This window comes from Rhincodon typus, chromosome 9 (genome assembly GCF_021869965.1).
Source record: "Rhincodon typus isolate 14 chromosome 9, sRhiTyp1.1, whole genome shotgun sequence".
Taxonomy (NCBI): domain Eukaryota; kingdom Metazoa; phylum Chordata; class Chondrichthyes; order Orectolobiformes; family Rhincodontidae; genus Rhincodon; species Rhincodon typus.
The window spans coordinates 7,752,220-7,758,219 of NC_063340.1; the positions used below are offsets into that span (position 1 = coordinate 7,752,220).

At 43.8% G+C, this 6,000-nt stretch overlaps 1 protein-coding gene across 8 annotated transcripts in view; it reads right to left on the bottom strand.

Moving 5' to 3' along the window:
- Positions 1-6,000, bottom strand: part of LOC109936216 (1-phosphatidylinositol 4,5-bisphosphate phosphodiesterase beta-4-like) — a 537,830-nt gene that overhangs the window by 330,807 nt on the left and 201,023 nt on the right. For 3 of the 8 annotated variants that reach the window (XM_048601099.1, XM_048601097.1, XM_048601095.1), the window contains exon 1: positions 4,119-4,331. The exons of the other annotated variants lie outside the window; for them this stretch is intronic. The gene's annotated coding sequence lies outside the window, so the exon portion shown is untranslated. Of the gene's footprint in view, positions 1-4,118; positions 4,332-6,000 lie in introns of those variants that run through there. 8 annotated transcript variants of the gene reach the window in all.

Here is a 6,000-nt window from a genome sequence, read left to right on the forward strand (position 1 = left end):
CGAATGATGACCATGAAACCACTGCTGGTTCTTGGGATAAGCCCATCGAGTTCACTAATGTCCTTTAGGGAAGAAAATCTGCCATCCTTACCTCTTCAAATAGGAAGGGTTCCAATGGATATGGGCCAAATGCTGGCAAATGGGACTGGATTAATTTAGGATATCTGGTCGGCATGGATGAGTTGGATCGAAGGGTCTGTTTCCTTGCTGTACATCTCCATGACTCTACTCTGGCCTACATGTGACTCCAGGCACACAGCAATATGGCTAACTCTCGACTGACATCTGGGCACTTAGCAATGAATTAACACAAAAATATTACTCGACTTGTAAAAAAGGCCCAGACTCAAGCTGTGGTGACATGGGTTCAAATCCCAGCACAGCAACTGGGGAATTGAAACTCAACCAATTATGTAAGCTTGTCAATAAAAACAATTGGATTTTTAATGCTAACCATGAAACTGTTGTGATGTAGTAAAACCCTGATGGCCTTTTAGGGAAGGTAATCAAGCATCCTTCCCAGGTCTGGCTTGGTCAGTAATTTCTGAACCAGGGCAACATGGGTAACTCTTTAGGTGGACAGTAAGGCATTTGAGAAAGTGGCTTACCACCACTTCTGAAGGACAATTAGGGGTACCTCACCAGTAACACCCATAACATGTGAATGGAGAGAAAAAAAACACAGTAGAAAGCTAAACTTTCCGGTAGCTGAAGCAATACCATTTAGAATACAGAATCCCTACAGTGTGGGAGCAGGCTATTTGAGTCCACACTGACCCTCTGAAGGACATTCCACCCACACCCTACCCTATTACCCTGCCTAGTCCACCTAGCCTGCACAATTTAGCATGGCCAATCCACCTAACCTGCACATCTTTGGATTGTGGGAGGAAACTGGAGCACACAGGAGGTAACCCACGCAGACACAGGGAGAACGTGCAAACTCCATCCAGACTGTCGCCCAAGGGTGGAATCGAACCCAGGTCGCTGGTATTGTGAGGCAACAGTGCTAACCACTGAGCCTCCTGTTCTGAAATCCCAATATTTGAGTTAATGCACCTTTAGCTGGTGATTCCACTGCGCGCTTATCAAATGCCCCCGTTCTATCTTATACTTCAGGTGAATTACAGCAGTAGAAAGTGCAAAATGAGAGCGATCAAGAACCAGCAATTACAACAACTCGTACAGTGAATTTCACACAACAGACCGGCACCAGTCTGGCTTGTTAAAACATCACCCTGTGTATTTATAATTTATAGGCGGGTGCACATTATTTATAGCCGGGCAAGAATTTCCAATTACAGCTATTTCTTCTATAATGTGGATAGTTGCGTTTTTGTGTGACCTTGCATTATAGAAAATCGCGTTATAGGGAAATCGCTTTACCTCCACAGCAGGAAGTTTGCATCATCCAAACAGCGTCCACTACTCATCGATCACATTACAGCCCAATTCGTGTTAACAAAACACGTGTTATCGCAGAATTACTTGTATAACTTTCTGAGATTAATTTGATGCTCGTCACCCTTTGTAAATTATTCTTAAATTTTAAGCTGTAATCAATGTAATCGAGTTGACAAAATGCACAAGCACACACATTGACGAGGTTCGGGAGCATTCACAGTCAGCCTGTTTTCTAAGTAAAACTCTCCATTTATAGCAAGGACTAAACAGTGTCTGGATATAAGATCACAATTCAGATGGTAAAAATGACAGTACAGTGATGGAGTGTCCCTCATGCAATGATCTATTTGTGGTAATTGTTGCTTTAGTTTGTTATTATTTGCAAAATGATTGGTAGCCTACTGCTCACACCTGACTCTCAAGTAATCACTTTACAATTGTAATGGTTAGAATGAGGTCAGCCAGGTGGACCTCATAGAATATGAGTTTCCTGACTGGGGATATTAACCTGGTCCAATCAGGGAGCCCTGGCTGACAGATATAAACAGGAGTGTCAGAGGTTCTGTTCACTCTGAGAGCTGGCTCTAAGGGAGCCCGGCCAGTGTCAAGTACTATGCACGTGTAAATAAAGAGTGACTTGGTCATAGGATACCGGTTTCTGTGCAGTTATTTCAACAACTGTCAAGGCAGGACAGCATTTGCAGAAAATATGATCAATCAGTAGCTAATTAAAACAAAGCATGTCAAAGCCACATGATGGCAACTTTGCCGAATGTTTAGACTGCATGTTAAATGGGGCCCGCAATGTGTTATATGAATCAACTGTGAACTTACCTACAGGAGTCATTTTGCCTCCTGGTGTCACAGTTACAGATATTTTTGATCAGCCTGATCAGATCTATTACAGCGTACCTCTGCAGCAGGTGGGACTTTGAACCCAGGCCTCCCAGCCTAGAGTTAGGGACATTACCATTGCCTGTTAAAAGACAGTTGCCAAGTCAAAAGAAATCTGACGCATAGTGATTAAAAATTTATTCAAATTTGCCAGTGGTGTAACAATTATTCATCATGCATCATACAACTCAGGATTCCGACTCTTCCTCGCACTAACTTTCTTTTAAAATTTATTATTGCAAACAGTTGTTTGAACGAGCTAACAAAACGAGTGTTTGACATCGTTATAAAAGATGGATCACATTCAAACTGGTGTTTCTCAAGGTCCAGCCAAGGCTTATTGGAATTCCAGCAATTATTTGCCCGTATGTCCAAGTATGGTTCAAGTTTATTTGCCTTGCAGCGTTCTGTTAGAATGTGCCTTCAAAACCTAAAAATTCTGTGGAACTTTATGTTACACAACAGTCCATGAAGTTAAAGTGAGTTAAATCTTCGACTTCCTCTAGTGAGGACTCTTAGGCAGCACTCATTGGGTAACTGCCTGTGTCACGGGTATGTTTGCACTGCTGTGCCTCTCAAAAGTGGCGCCTCCCTGTGGACATGCCAGGTCTTCAGCCTCCAAAGCCTTCTCACCCACCCCATCATGTGTCAGAAATCTACGACAATCACAGGACGTCACTCATTGTGCAAAACAACTGTACCTATCATCAAAAATAAGCAAAACGAGCCAGCGAGTGAATTGGGGAGCCAATTTCCTATATTCCCAACTGCATCCTCAAGTTCAACAGGGAGTGGTAGAAATGGCCACTGTAATTGTCCAACTGCCCCCGAATGGATATCCCCATGCAGTTTGCCAGTCAGGCCTTCGGAAATTTAATCTGTGACTCTTGGGGCAAGATAAACTGCAAAGGCACAAACCAGGGTTGACTAGGGCCAAAGGTATTTTTTGTGGAGGCTGGGGAAGCCAGACTTCTGGCCCAGCATTGTAGCTGCAGTAATGTTAGAGATGTCAAACACCAACACAGGGCACGTCTCCTCCTGATCTTCCCTGGGAAGGGCCTGAGGGCGATTCCAGATTGCTCCAGTACTTCAGTGACCCCTGAGGATGCTCAATGCTTCCACCAACTTCTCGTTATGCATTGCCCTCCCTCCCCAGAGAAAAGTATTTCTGCTCTGCCTGATTCTCCCCATCCACAACACTGCGCCTGTTCATCCGAAAAGGGGATGCCTTTCCTGCTGGGTCTATTGCCCTATATCATCACAATGGACAAAGCTGCTCCAATGAATCCAGACCAGCCCAGTTTAGCTCCTTCGCAAAGTGCTTTTTCGGGGGGGATTGCTGTCGGTGATGGGCATCTCTGCTAAAGTTCTTCACTGAGAGTTGCAGGTTCTCTGCACTCTGACTGCCCGTGATAGCTCAAGGGATAGCAGCCCTCCATCGTTTCTGAACGATCCTATTAAGCAGCATCTGCACGACAGAAACTGTCAGGGTATGGACCACGCAAGTTACCAGATGCTCACTCACTGCCCAAGGGTTGGCAGAATCACGGGACATCTGGGAGAGTCAGATTCCATGAAAGGTACCGGGCTGGCACGCATGGGGCAACAGGATGCCAACTGAGCAGTCGCTCAGAGTGTGTGATCAGGATGGCATTCCAGAGTCAGGACATCCGTATTATCCCGTGATAAGAGCTCAATAGTATCCGGACACGTTATTGCAGGCACAATGCGTTAACAAATTCTGCGGAATGCCTTCAGCAACTTAGAGTGTCAAGTTACAGTCAACGACAACCAAAAAAAAAATATTGCAGCAAAGTTACCTTCAGCAATCTACATGCGACTCCTTCAATGTCGGAACGGCGTAACTTTCCAGTCCAACGATAAGAACAGTGCGATGAAACCCAAGAGGAAATTTGCAGCCGTTGCCTGATTTTATTACTGAGCTGCAGCAAGAGACAGCAGCTGTACAGTAAACACCACCTGAATGGAAAGCAGGCTATGTAGAACAACAGCATTATACAAGCCAAGGAATATCCTGTCCCTCTGCATGTGGGTGGATCCAATTATGTTTTAAAGGAACAGGCTGTGTCAAAAAACAAGTGTCTGAGTTGAGTCATATGAGAAAAGTAAACTCTCAAGTCTGCATAGTGCTGGGTTCACCAACTATTATTTTTAAGGTCGGTTATGCACAATGTTGTACGTACAGACCGTACATGGCTTTTAATGTAAAATTTAGCTAACAAATAATGGCAGCTCTCCACAGCCAACTTCCTAACCTCACACTGCCCACTGTAGATACTGGGAAACCGCTGACACAGCACATTTAAATTTTCTGACATTCAAAGCTGACAGGCAAGGCTCCTTGCATGTTTTGGCAAGTTTCTTTTTAGACCGCATAGAGCTTCTATTTGTACCACTTCAAAACCTAAGATCATATACTTACAATTGCTGCACAGAGCAAGAACGATAACTGCCGTAGACATAATGTAAAGCAGTGCACACAATGCACAGGACCTCTAGCAAAATAGCAAGAAGCAATTTAACTCGTGTAAAAACATATCTATGCTTAACACATCGGAGAAGTCTAGGTTGTTAAAATGTAAAGATATGCAGTGGGTGCTTCATTAGCCAATAAACAACAAACAAGATAACAAAACACCCCTCTTCTTATGCCTTACAATCTACAGTTATTTTAACAATCAGGACAATGGTAAGCATTCCAAGATATAGCTGTTTCAAAGTCTGCTTTACAAAACTTCCAGAGTACTGATGAGACCACAACAGAAATACGAACAATGTTGAAAAACACGTTTTAAAAAACTGCACTGTAGAACTGGATTATGTGATTTGCCTGGGAGATTATCCAAAAGTCAAGAAGCATTTGCAATTCAAAGAATAATAAATTGCAAGGGGTAAATCAACAAGTAATATGTTCCATCAGAATCATGCAAAGGTAGCCAGTTGTAACATTTTGGCCTCATTTACTTTACATTGCATGTATATTTATCCAGGTGTACAAACGACTAATGTTGGGTGAAAATTGGAGAGCAAGCATGTCCAATCGATTTACACTAAGATGTAAAGGTGCATGTGCATATCAAAAGTTTAAAGACTAGGTTTGAGACCACACTTGAAAGCAAAGAAGACTCATCTGTTTTTGTTTCCCAGGAATTTGCTTTTGTGAAGGAATAGATACAAATTTGATTATACTTACAATAGAATACCACAAGTATGCAACCAGAACAAGAACCGAGTCACAAGATGAGAAGATTAGGAACTAGCAGACATGACAGTGGGAGCTCAACGGATGTAGCAACAATACACAAACTGTATAACAGACTGCAAGTGAATCAGAGATAGTAGGAACTGCAGATGCTGGAGAATCCGAGACGACAAGGTGCAGGGCTGGATGAACACAGCAGGCCAAGCAGCATCATAGGAGCAGAGAGGCTGACGTTTCGGGCCTAGACTCTTCATCAGAAAAGGGGGAGGGGAAGGGAGTTCTGAAATAAATAGGGAGAGAGTGGGAGGCGGATAGAAGATGGATAGAGGAGAGGATAGGTGGAGAGGAAACAAACAGGTCGAAGAGGCGGGGATGGAGCCAGTAAAGGTGAGTGTAGATAGGGAGTTAGGAAGGGGATAGCTCAGTCCAGGGCAGGGAGGACGGACAGGTCAAGGGGGCGGGATGAGGTTGGTCGGTAG